At 45.6% G+C, this 14,127-nt stretch overlaps 1 pseudogene; it reads left to right on the top strand.

Moving 5' to 3' along the window:
* Nucleotides 1-254: 254 nt before the first annotated feature.
* Nucleotides 255-13,011, top strand: LOC123070235 (GDSL esterase/lipase At1g28600-like; annotated as a pseudogene).
* The last annotated feature ends 1,116 nt before the right edge of the window (nt 13,012-14,127 follow it).

The following is a 14,127-nucleotide window of genomic DNA, read 5'->3' on the forward strand; positions in this document are numbered from 1 at the left end:
ACTCCAATAGCGAGAAGTACCGCGGAAGACTTTCGTTGGACGGTTGATAACGCTGAAAAACTATAGATCTGACGGTTGTGGACGCTAATGCCCTGGGATGGCTGGATTAGTGCTCAGTTTTAATGTATCTAAATATGCCTAATTTTTTTTGCGAATACGCACGATGCGTATCATTCCATTGTAGAAGGTAGAGAAATTACATGGGGCCGACCCTAGTATAACGTACGCTGGAAGGCGCATACGAGGACGCTTTCGGGCATATATGCCTTCATAATGGCTTCCCGAGCTCTCCGCAAACGCTCAACAGGAAACACCGGCTGCCCTGCCCACTTGGCCAAGCTAAGCTAGCTCATGCTCTTCTCATTTCCCTCTCTGTTTCTTCGGCCACTCTCACGGCTCACGCGCTGAGCGACCGGCCGGCAAATACGTGTGCCATCCTATGTGGTTCCTAGGAGGCCATTTCTCGCTGGCGCTCGCCGTGTCGCATGCTCTCCTGGTCCTGGGCCTTGGGAGCGGCAGCTCGGCGCTCAGCTGCTACTCGCGCATCTTCAGCTTCGGCGACTCCCTCACCGACACCGGCAACTACGTGCGCCTGACGGCGAAGAACCCAAGCCCGTACGGAGCGCCGCCGTACGGGACGACGTTCTTTGGCCATCCGACCGGCCGGGCGAGCGACGGCCGGCCTCGTCATCGACTTCATTGGTGAGCAAACTGCTTGCGTCTGTATTTCCTTAATTTCATTCGGCGTTTGCTTGGGAGCTTCTCAGCTATCTGTAATTGCGCGTGTGCGTGCTGCCGCCTTAACGGCACTAGTGTGCGTTCCGCAACGTGTGTCTTTCACGGAATTCCATCTTTCCCGTTGTCACGTACACGGTGGTATCAACTCCGGGAGTGTCGATCGCAAATTTGCATTCGCACTACTCCGGAAGTATATCCAACAAAAATCATGTTAGCTACTGTATTTCTGTAAGTAATATCAAAGGGAGATATAAAAAATGCTTTAAAAATGACAATATACATTTGACGTCAGATTCTTAGGGTTCAAAATCTAACGCCCTCAGGTGTATCATTTTTCTACAATATATGACAACTCTCACTTTAGAACATTACAAGTCCTTATACACAAGCACGACAAATTCCTATCCATATACTTCCTCCGTTTCTAAATATTTGTCTTTCTAGAGATTTTAACAAGTGACTACATACGAAGTAAAATGATTGAATCTACACTTTAAAATATGTCTATATACATCCGTATGTGATAGTCCATTTGAAATCCTAAAAAGACAAATATTTAGGAACGGCGGGAGTACATCATACTAACTTTCATTTACAACATATCAACCTTTTACACTCACACTCTTGTCTTGATTAAAATTTATTTTTGGTCTCTCTACTATTTGCTGATTTTGTTTTAATCAAAAAACTTGGACCCTAATAAATGACACACGTAAGGTATGAGCACATTGCAATTTCGAAAATTTTCAACAACAAATTTTGTGACGTGAGGATGCCAACTTTAGTTGTCAAGTATGACAACTTTCGTGCTTCATTTCATCTTTGATAAAAACTTACCGTGTGTCATTGGAATTTACCATCCTTGCGTGACTGGAATTGCCATCGAAAAGCGCCAGGTCCCCAGTGTCACCTACCTGACGTGTGTCGATTATCATTTGAGAAAAGCTTTAGATTCGAATTGGATTTGTAATCAACATTTCTCAAGAAAGAGAGAAAGAAAGAAAGAAAGATGATGGTTTAACAAACCATGCACGTCTGTAAAAAAAGAAAAGCAAAAAATGACATGTTAGATTCTTTTTGGGATCATGTGACTTTTTCTACAAGAAACTGGAAAAGTACATGAAAAAACAGAAAATGGACAAAAACAAACAAGAGATTTTGGATGAAAAAAAATATTCCAGGAAATTTACCAAATAATCCAGATTCATATAACACTTAGCGACGACTACAAGCACTGAAGCGAGCCGAAGGCACACCGCTGTCATCGCTCCTCCCTCACTAAAGTCGAGCAAAGCTTGTTGTAGTAGAGAGTCAGGAAGTCGTCGTTCTAAGACCCCATAGAACCATCGCATCAGAACAACAACCACCACCGACGAACAGACACATAGATCAGAAGGATCCGACTTGAAGACACACGAAAGTAGACAAACAAAAATCGGATCCAAGTAGATCCACCAAAGACAACCACCGACCAAATTCTGCGAGATCTGCCAGAGACACACCTCCACATGCCCTCTGGCGATGCTAGACGCACCACCGGAACGGGGGCTGGGCGGAGAGACACTTATTCCATCTTTAGAGTTGTAGTTGTCCGTCTTCCTGAGAAGGATACAAACCCTAACAAAACTAAAAGAAACATCTAAAAATAGAACTCTCCCGCCGGCATTTGCTGGAATCCACCACGCCTCCATTTCCCTAGGGCCGCGTGGGGCGAAACGGATCGGCAAAGGCGTCGGTGGAAGACAAAGGAACCCTAGCTTTTTTTTGAAGGAGGTGGCGGTTGGGTGTGCGTGCGACATGAATGGAAGTTAATACAAGTATAAAAGGTACAATGCCTCAGTATGTGCATTTTCTGTTGTCAAAATTAGAGGTTTCTACTGTAAAGATCATACCTTCTATGTTCTTTCTAAATAGCATAGATATGCTCTTGGCCTCTTAACCAACTAATGATGCACACAACCACATGTTTCTTACATAATTTGCAAAAACCAAGAAAGAACTTGATAAGCGAAAAAGGCATTAGGAGCAAATTATCATGGTACCATAGCCTAAATCCGGTCAAGCACTGGCATTACCCCCCCCCCCCCCCCGACCCACCCACCACCACCACCCCGAAAAAGAATATGAACAACATATGAGCGGGCGAAAACCACACAACAAGAGTGTAATGAAGAGAAAGCCTTTATAGAACCGCATGTAAGAAGGGTTATCACTTGCATCATTGTTATCCAACCAAACAAAGTGAGGTCAAAAGGGTTTTAACTAGAAAACATGTTTCAGTGCTACAAGACAATGCCTTCAAGAATTTAATGTCGCTAGAGTTGACACGATTCCCTGACTAACCAACGAACGCCGGTTCAATGTCTTTAACTCTAAGGATATCACCACAACATAACTCGATAGTTAGGACACAACCATGGATATATCATAGATGAGTCATTGTCGACATCATTATCTTCATCGCAACATGTCTACGTGTACAAATATGCAGAATCTGAATCGATTCTCATAAAGGATTTATATGCCTTATTTATCTAGACTGAGCACCACACATCAAAAGAGGAAGGATGATGTCCAGTGTCATAGCCCCCCTACTTGTCATGTTCTCCACCACTACAATCCACCATTGACGACTCGCACCCGCCTGGTCGATGGCTTCTACGCTAGCCTAGACTGCCATTAGCTGATCTAGACCAAACTAGGAAGTCACTACTCTATTTAGCCAAGCCACCTCCCTATCTATGTTGGCGTCTACCATTGATACATAAATAGAATGAATCTTATTAGGCCCATTAGAATGCCAAAAAACATTATGCAAGAAAAGGGCTTCCTCAAAATTGTCAATAGGAGACGTGTGGGGAAAAAGGACCCTTGTTGCAATGACCAAAACTTTTGTGGTGAGGAATAGGGGGTATTGATAGCTTGGGTTTCTACCAGTAATGCCCACTATAGGAACACAAGAGCTGCACATAGTTTTCCAACTTCCTTAATTCATCAGGCAAGAACGAAATAACTATCGCTAAATCATCACTAAGAACTATCTGACCTAAACACTATATTCGAGCAAGAACAAAGAAATGAAAGATCTTGATTAGATGGCTACTAATTGTCCATTGAGGGATACCTATACACCCTCATCTTTTTTTGTGTACAGATTATCTTGCTTTATGGTTTTTTGTTCAAAATAGAAAAATGCATCAAAACTGAACGTAACATAGATTAGTCAAGTATCCACTATTTTTTGGCCAAAAAGCACTAGATCATATTACCAGTAAAAATAACCCTTAAAAATAAAGAAATTACATTAAAGTCTCGTTTGCCATCCGTCTTCTTCTTGAATGGGCCGATGACATGCAACTGCAACGTAAGAGCCAACCTAATATTGTTGATCATTGACGAAAAATCATCAAGATCAGGTCCTACCAGATCACCTTGCCGAAAGAAGCCAAAGTAACTGAAAGAGTCGTAGGTCCAAGAGGTCGGCGTGAAACACCACAAGCCAACATTGAGATTCAACTTCATCCTTTCTCTCTCTCTTAAAAGCGATCGCCAGTCACAGAACATAATATACTCCATCATTGTGCTGCATACCATGTTAAAAAATGTAAGGGCATCTCTAACGCGGTCGATCAAAACACGCCTAAATGACTGGACCATGTAGTCCAGACACTTTTTGCCCTTCAATGTTGTGCACAAAAGGTCTATATGTCTGAATTCCCGTAGATCGAGACCAAACTTGGGGGAGCTTTCAGGTAGTCCGGACAATTTGCCCGGTCCACTGTCAGTTGGACCACATATCCTCACAACCCATATGTTTTTTTTAGGCCCGTCTGGTCAACCCTGTTATCCGGATTTAATGCCTTTTTTTTATGCATATGGTTGGATGATCGGCTTCTCTATTGCTGTCCACGGACAAGTGTGTTCGTTTTAAGGTACCGTGTTAGAGATGCCTTAAGACCCTTGCTCATGCACATGGCTTGTATGTACGTGCTTATACAAGCACAGTTACCCTCTTAATCAGGATATATACAGGACTATGGCCCTCTAAACTGTGCACGGTTGACGGCGACTACTTGCCAATTAAACTGTGCACGATACTGAAAAAAAAAAGGAACTTGCACGATGCTGCCAGACAGTCATGCATGGACCCGTCGCTTACCTACACGTTCCCGATCGAAAGGGCATTCAACGGTTTACGTACCTGCCTTAACTACCATACGGTTCATGCTGTACAATCATGCACAATGTAGTGTACCACTACCACTTACGATCGAGTCTTGCTTGGTGTTCATTCGTTGCAGCGCAGGAGCTTGGGCTGGCCAATGTGACGGCCATCCGGACGAGCACGGCACCGGCGGACTTCGAGCACGGCGCCAACTTCGCCATCATCTCGGCCACCGCCAACAACGGCTCCTTCTTCGCCGGCAAGGGGATGGACATCACCCCCTTCTCGCTCGACACGCAGATGATCTGGTTCAGGGCCCACATGCAGCAGCTCGCGCAGCAGAACAGTAAGTCTGGTTACTATAGTGTACTAGCAGCAGCATTTACCACACAGTCAATCTCTGACACCCTGTGGCATTTCCTAGTGGGCACCAACGTGCTAGCCGACGCGCTGGTGGCGCTGGGCGAGATCGGGGGCAACGACTACAACTTCGCCTTCGTCGAGAGGGTGCGGGCGTTCGTGCCGGCCGTCGTCGAGAAGCTGGCCGCGGCGGTGGAGGAGCTGATCGGGATGGGCGCGAGGGCGTTCATGGTGCCCGGGAACCTGCCCTTCGGGTGCGCTCCGCTGTACCTGCGGCGGTTCCGGAGCGCCAGGGCCGGGGACTACGACGCGCAGACGGGGTGCCTCGCCTGGTTCAACAGGTTCGCCGAGTACCACAACCGGGTCCTCACGGCGCGGCTCGACGCGCTCCGGCTCCGCCACCCGGACGTCACCATCGTCTACGCCGACTGGTACGGCGCCATGATGAGCATCTTCCAGGCCCCCGAAAGGCTAGGTACGTACGTACGTGTGCGCGCGACTGCCTCTTCTCCTTTTTTTGGCTCTTTGCGTTGTGATGGCGACATTGCACCAATCTCGTAGCTGTTGAGGACGTGGGCATAGCCCAGTGGTTGGGGGCGCATGATTGTAAACCCAACGACCAGAGTTCGATCCACGTCGGGGATGAATTTCTGGAATTCTCATGAGGGATGCTTCTTCTATATCAATAAACCGTGGGTGCTAGTGCCCATGGAGTTTCATTTTTTTTTTTCAATCTCGTAGCTGTTCCTTGGGTATACCTCTGTTTCTTGGGAAACACTGTGGGGCGAGTACAGAGTAACAGAGGGACGAGCACATGTAGTTACGCACTTGTGGCCAGATAAGGCAGCACCAACAGCAACAAGCACGTCGTGTGGTGCCCAGTTTGCTATAGTAGTTGGGCCTCCAGCCTTAGCTTTGCCAAAAGTCCAGATAACATCTCGGCCGGATCCTATTTGGCGCTTTAGGCGCCTGTTCTTATTGTTTTCACAAACCAAAGACCCCCCGGTCATTCGCACCCTGCGCTAACCAACCCACCTGCCTTACCTCATGTGCTTTTATACACTCTTTTCTTCTTATGTCTTTTTCCTTTCCTTTTTCTTTTTTGTTCAGAACGGTTTTGTTCCCTTTTTTTATTTCTTTTTTTCCTTTGCTCATTTGAGTGAACTATTTTTCAAAATCAATGACCTTTTTACAAAATCGTTGAACTTTTTTCTAAATTGATGAGGCTTTTTCAAAAAGATAAAAAAAAATCAAAATCGATGACCTTTTTTCCAATTCGTTGAATTTTTTTCCTAAGTCGATGAACTTTTTTCAAATGTGTGAACTATTTTTCACATGAATGAAACTTTTTTCAAATTTGAAAACCTTATATTCAAAATCGATGACCTTATTTCAAAATTGGTGAACCTTCTTTAAAAATTGATGAACTTTTTCCGAAATCCATGAACATTTTTGAATTTGTATACTTTTTTTGTTTTTTCATGTACATTTTTGAATTCACAATTTTTTTTCATTATCATTTTTTTCTTAAGTCAATGATTGACCAGTCAACAGCGAAACCAGGCAACACCGAACGCGACTCGACTAGCCAGTGAGCGCGCGTTTTGGGCCAGGCCCAGGAGCGTGCCTGCGTGGGCGCGAGAACCCCTAGTTGGCTCTAAAGGCGCTGACTATGAGCTCCCAACATCTCATAGTGCTTTATTCGCTTGCATTGACAACGTGGGCCGCCTTTTCTTGTCTTCATTTATTTGGGAAGACCATATACAAAAATAGGGCTCATAAGTATACTATCTAAAAAAACTAGATCATCGAAAGCGCACCGCGCTCATCCATGTTGATGTATATATTTGAGAAAAAACAGACATACATATATCTAATACACAATAAATAATTTGTATAGTGTATTATGTATGTTGTTGGGCATTGTTCAAACCTGTTGTTATAGGATGAGATATTTAAAGATATTATAGATAGTTTTTTTAGTTGGAGATATTATGGATAGTTTTCTTTTGAGGAATGCTATTAAGGCGGATTATATTGATTTGTGGAAAAAAGATAGTACATCGTCAGTCACCCAGTACATCAACTAAGAAATCAGGTGGGTCTGCGGAGCATCAACCACCATACTAGCATCACATGAGCTGCCATATTTGCTTCTCTAGGACAATGAGAAAAAAAAAGTAAAATTGCAAGATAAAAAAGTGCACTTTTCACATGTCGCCGCCGCAGATCCGATAGAGTTTTCCCCTTGCTGCATAGTCTCTACCACTTCCATGCAATCTGACTCAACAAGCAGTTTAGAGCATCCCATTTGACCAGCAAGAATCAATCCATTTAGGAGAGTCATAAGTCTGGATGGGATGTGCATTACATGATAGACCATAGCAAATAATGCATCATAAATATCGTGGAGTGATCTAAACGCTTTTATATTTCTTTACAGAGGGAGTAGCTCATAATAAGCACTTGGTAGCCGGTGTAATAACTCCACGTTCTAAACTTCTAAAACCTGGGTGGCGTATGAAAACGTGTTCAATGATTTGCGTAATCGAGCGACTATGAAAATGTCAACATATAAATCGCTAAAACAAGAATTTGGGTGCGCATAAAGATTTTTGTAGAAAATACAGCAATATAAAGTGAAAGTGCTCTTTTGATCCCGAGCACACATGCCCTCTCGTGAATTCAGAAGAAATAGTAAAAAATTTCAAAAACATCTAGCTTTTTTGTGATAAAAATTGATTACCAATTTAACTTCTTCCAAAATTTCTAATGAAAAGACATTCTTGGAGGCCTTGTTGCCGAGACCTACATGAATGGCATTTCATCACGATTTTTGTACGCTTGTGAAGAATTCATCAATGTTTATCACAAAAAGAAATTCTGTTTTTTAATTGTTTTCCTATTTATTTTTTATTTGACTGTTCATGGGGGTGAGCTCAGGATCAAAAACTCCATGTCGCATTAAGCGCTCCAGTCCTCATAAAGTTTCTATCATCCTTTTCGATGCACTGAAACGGCCATGGCTCCATAAACTTTCAGTACCAAAGAAAATGACTCAGATAATGAGAGAAGAATAAATCATGCTACATGATGGTGTACCTTAGTTGTCAACACTTAAACACTTTGTTCCAGTGGCAATCCATGTAAGTTGGCGAAGCTAATTTTCTTATCAATGATAAAAATTAACTAGACACTTGATTTTATGGAGCGAACATATGTATTCCATGAACTAAAATGGGAGAAGGTACACTAAAAGCGAAAGTGTCCTTCTGCTCCCGAGCTCAAATGAGCTCGATGAATAGTAAAATCAAAAAAAAATCTTAACTTTTTTATGAGAAACATTGACAAAAGTTCGAAGTGCTTACAAAAATTCGTCATGGATTCACATTACTATAAGGCGTGGCAAAAAAAAAAACCCCAGTGCTCCAAAATACATTCAAAGGTAGCATTTTTAGAGTATCGATTTTGTTCTTTTTGCCACGCCTTCTAGGAATGTGATTCCATGATAAATTTTTGCAAGCACTTCCAATGTTTCTAAAAAAAATCAGTTTATTTATTTATTTTTTACAGTTTAACTATTCACCCGAGCTCATCTGAGCTAGGGCTTAGAAACTCTGCGTCCCACTAAGAAGTGGTCATATTAGTTTTTGTAACTCACTTTAATAATTCAACCCATGCTTTACGAGATTGGCCCATGCCCCCGTGGAAGAAACCACCCTATCTGAAATGTTTGCATCACCGATTCAGCCGTCGCCGCTTTCCCATCCACTCACCTCTCCTCCACAAAATTAATGGTTGTAGCGTTGGTCGCTTATCTTTTCCCACCATGCTCTCCATCCACTCATGTCCCCTCTCCATGGTCATGGGTCTCGCGGACCTATGAAAATTGTGGCGCACGCACCGTCGTGGGGTCATCCTAATTGGCAAGAGGAGGGGATGTGTCGCGGGGACATTCTAATTGGCAACTCGGTACGTACATTTGTGGAATCAAAAGGCTAGCGAGTTCAAATTGTGCTGGGAGGTCATAGGTTGTTCATTTACTATTTTTTAATACAATAGAAACTTTTCAAGTGAAAATAATGTTAATCATGTTTCCTTATGAGATAGAAATAATAACCATGTTAAATGTTGGTGTGTTGTACGTTCAATATGGCAGCCTTCCTTCTCTCCACGCGGGCAGCAGACCCTTTTCCATCCTACGCTCATCCGATCTACTCCTAGCTAAGTCGATGTTGTCGCCATCAATATGGAGCCAGCTAAGGCTGAGCGTTTGTCGCTCACGCTACTATCTTCCCCTGTCTTGGTCCATTTTGCCTCAGGGGACTTCCGTCTTCTCCGCGTATATAGAGATTTTTCATGTAACGACACTTTTGATTCAATTATGAATGCCATCGAATAAAATGTCTTCAAACTTAATGAACGTGACCCACTACTTCAATACGCCAGGATTGTAGTAAAGATAAACAACATTGGGCCTACCCGCTTGTTCAATCGCCTCTCCCCCTTAGCCTCATATTGATGGCGACTCGTCGAACTCGTAGTCTCCGCCATGCCCTCGTGCGTGACGAAGGGCCATAGTTTTCCATGTCATTGCAAAAAACGACGCTGGTGGGTGTAGCCACTGGTTGACACCACCATGCTTGCACGTGCCCTGCTCATCTTGGATGGCAAAGAATCATTGGGTCCCATGTCTGCCTTTGCTGACGTGTGTCGGGCACCAATATGCTAGCGCGTGTCTGCTTTGTCATCTTTGGATAAAGCAAGTTCTCTCGTTTCCTCTAATAGGAATGCTCCTTCTCGCCGACCCATGGTGCTCTTCTGTTGATTGAGAACCCCCTCCAAAGTCAACTTGATTGAAACCCATGCGACGATGATCTAGTAACATGCTCGACTTCCCATTCCACTAGAGCCAATGAAGTGTTGTCCTCGTGCTAGGAACCCCATAGAGATAATGGCTTGATCCTTCTCGAACCCCATGGTCTTGCAGTGCTGGATATTCCCCTTGTCCTACCTTAATCCTGATCCATCTGGTGGGGCTTTATCAGTCCCTTAGTTATTGGTGGCCATTGGCTTGATCTTCCTCGAACCCCATCCCTCCTCCCCTCGATCATAACTTTGATCCTAAGCCATCTGGTGGGGCTCCAATGGTCCATGCGTTATAAGTTGTCAGTGATAAACCACCTACGAGCACTTGGAAGCCAACCTCAGATCCCGTGTCTCTAGAAGCTTCACTGTATCACCTGATGTCGGCCATCTCCATGACTATTTTGCCAGTGTTGCATGCCCCCATGTGGCCGACCGACCCCAACCGCGTCTATTGTGTTACTGCCGCAAGCCCCGTGTATTATGTGGGTCACCCCCAATCCGGTCTAGCTTGCTCCTGCCTAGCGGGTTTTATATACAAACCATTCTACAGTTTGCTTAGGCGTCGTTCCTTTTGCCTGTCCCCCACTGATGTTGGCAGGGTATCGAGGTTACAAATACGAGGTAGGCCCAAGTATACGAATGGCCCATCAGAGGCCCACGACTCGTATAAAATATGACCCAGAAGGCAATGGGCCAAGGGGCTCTATCGCCGGCCCATCAGATATAAGGAGGGTGGCATATGACCGCACTAAGTCCTAGCAGTCAGATATCAGGCTACCCAACTGTCGATCACCAAGCACTCGGCCGGAGATGAGCGGAGCAGTCGACTAGGCCATCAGTCGGCGGCTACCTAGGATACCTCTCAGGCACGATGTCATAATGGCGGCAGTTACCCAACGGTGGTATAATGTAGTTAAATATGGTAGTTACCAATAGTAAATGCCATGAAACAGTCGGCCACACCTGAGGCCGTGAATAGCATTATACCCGCCCATTATGTACTCCTACCTGGGGCACTCTATATAAGTCAGGAGGGAAGCCTTGGGTTGAAGGTTGAACAGACACCCATTGTACCCTACACCAAGAGCAAAAGAGCACCACATGAGTAGGGTATTACCTCCACCGCAGAGGGTCCGAACATGTATAATTACTTGGGTGTACTCCTAACTACACCGTTCATCAGATACGATTGCCTCTACATCCATACCCCTAGTATTGTCAAGACTATATCCACGACACGGGGACTACTACCATATTCCACCCCTCCCTGGAGTGGTCAGACTGCTAAGGCGTCGACCGAGGGCTCAACTCGAAGACAAAAGCTAAGAGAGTTCTACTCCTTCGCCAAGGACTCATTCAAGACGATTCCATGGTCAGTGAAGAGTTCCTTGCCACTTATGCTCATATTTTCCAATGATTGCTAGCCGAGGACATGATTCTTCCCATCGGCGATTTCTACAGTGTAGGAAGTACATGGGCAGCTAGGTTAATTTCGAGGTGACTCTTATCTAGTCAGGCCCACTTTGTTGAGATATGAATTGCGCACCCCCTCACCTGGATTGAAATCGTTCTATATGGATTGCAACCTTGAGATCATCTTTTGGGACGTGTGAGGCCTCAATTGTGGAGCCAAACGCGCCGATGTTTGGAGTGATATTTCTGTGTATTCTCTTATATTGCTTTTTGCATAAAACTAAGCTGGCTTTTATTCAATTAGCCATTGTTTCCAAAAATCTAGAACCCGCATTCAAGGATTTTTTCTTCCTCTCCGTGGATGCCACCAACAGTGGTATCCTGCTCGTGTGGCAACATTCAGATATTTCTATTAGAAACAACGACACAATCTTGCATTACGCTCGTTTCAAATCTTCCATGAAACAAGCATGACGAGGGAAGCGATCCCTTTTGTCATGCTACCAATGCGATTTTGTTCGTTGATGTTGGTCATTGAGGACCACCAACCCGCGGGGAGAAGGATGTTGTCCCATTCTTTTGCGTGCAGATCCACCATCGCGAGCCAAAGCTTGATTTGCTCCCAAATGCACATGGTGACACAATGTGAAAACATAGTATTTTTGTGTCGAATTACTCGGTACAATATTCTTAGAATAAACCCCTATATACAGTTTTTTTTTTTTCCTTGAGATATTGTGTGCTAAGTATTCTTTTTCTATCAATGAACTTAACATTTGAATTCGAAGAGATTTTCCATCCTTTTCAAAAAAATTGAATCTGGAGATCCGAGCACAACAGGCACCCTAACTGATGTCTATATCCTCGCAAAAAAATAATAATTCCTATATATGTTGTGACTGCAGGAATCACAAACGCCCTATTGTCGTGTTGCGGCAACCAGACAGTGCCGTGCGGTAAACCTGGATGCACCGTATGCGACGATCCATCCAAGTATGGCTCGTGGGACGGGACACACCCGACAGAGGCAGTGTACAAGGTGATCGCTGACGGTGTGCTGCACGGTCCGCACTCGTCCCCTCTTCCTCTCGCCAAGACTTGCCCTCCCAGCTGAGGAAACCTCCCCATGGTTTGCTGATTAGTAAAAAAATAGTCATTATTTCCGTAATTACGTAGGGATTTGTCATGCATGCGTGGAAAACCGTAACAGAGCGTCGGTTCAGAATGTAGGTGAGCTTAATATCCATACAGGTTTCGTGTACAAATGCAATGTGGTGTCTTAGCTCTTCTCCGCTGGATGTACAAGTTTGCACCATCATCGGTGAATGTGCATGCCTAGCCTAATTTGCTTGGGGTTTTCACCCTCATTTAGGGTGACGTAGCCAGGCTGTAAGACTATAAATAATATTTTTTTGCTGAGTTAGACGAAAGAGAAGAAAAGATAGAAAAGAAGCGGGTTACAAACTTACAAACCGACTGCAGCAGGAGGTTCAACACCCTTTGTGAGAGAAACAAGGGGACGTAACAGACTCTCGCGTCGCCCCCGCCCTGGGCGACTTGGGGGTTCTCCAACCCTAGGCGCCGCCCCCGCCCTCTCCTTCTCCCCTCCTCGCGCCGCCGCCAGGTGAAACCCGCGCGGCCGACGGCGGCGGCGGGGGGACTCCCTCTCCCGGCTCCCCTTCCTCTACGGGCGGCGGATCTAGGCGGCAGGCGGCAATGTCCTGCGGCGCTCGCAGTCAGGTGCGAGGTGGCAGGCCTCGGCGAGCGGTGGCGGGGCACACAACGGCGGGCCTCGGCAGGCGGTGGCGGCCGCTGGGATCGCGGCGGCGCTCCGGCATGTGCAGGCGGCGGTGGCCCCTGTGAACGGTCAGTAGCTCCCTCTCCGACCCGGACGATGCGGGAGGTGGCGGCGGCCCGACGTGGCCGTCGATCTGGACGCGTTGGGGCCAGCGGCTCACTAGTTTGCCGGAGCTCCAGGGGCAACATCGTTTCCGACTCGGTCTGCTTCGGTTTGTGCTAGCTTCGGTACATGGAGACTGTTGTCATCTCCCGGTGCTGGCTGCATGGATCTGGCGACTGGATCCTTGGTATAGTCTTCGACAGAGAAGGCGGTGGTCCGTGCACAAGAAGCGGATGGAGTTCTTTAAACATATCTGGGTGAAAACCAGCTCTTGGTTAGATGCCAGAGCCGGCGGTGGCGGCGCTCTACGGTGCCATTCCCTTCTTGAAGGTATCGCCGTGGAGAAGTTCTAGACTACTATCTACTACCTCCGGGGGAAATCCTAGATCGATAGATCAGAAGACGACGGTGCAATTGCGTCGTTTCTCACTTCGGGGCGTCTTTCTTGGAGATGTACGCGGGCTCGAGGGACAAGTGGATGACGTCTTTGGTGGAGTGGTGCTTCATCATACACATTGATGGTGACAGATCTCGATGGCATGGTGCTACCTCTTGAGCTTGCATTGCTTTTTCCCTTGAATAGAAAAGGGTGATGCAGCAAAGTAGCGTAAGTATTTTCCTCATTTTGAGAACCAAGGTATCAATCCAGTAGGAGACAACACACAAGTCACCTAGTACCTGC

Source organism: Triticum aestivum, chromosome 3B, assembly GCF_018294505.1.
Source record: "Triticum aestivum cultivar Chinese Spring chromosome 3B, IWGSC CS RefSeq v2.1, whole genome shotgun sequence".
NCBI lineage: Eukaryota > Viridiplantae > Streptophyta > Magnoliopsida > Poales > Poaceae > Triticum > Triticum aestivum.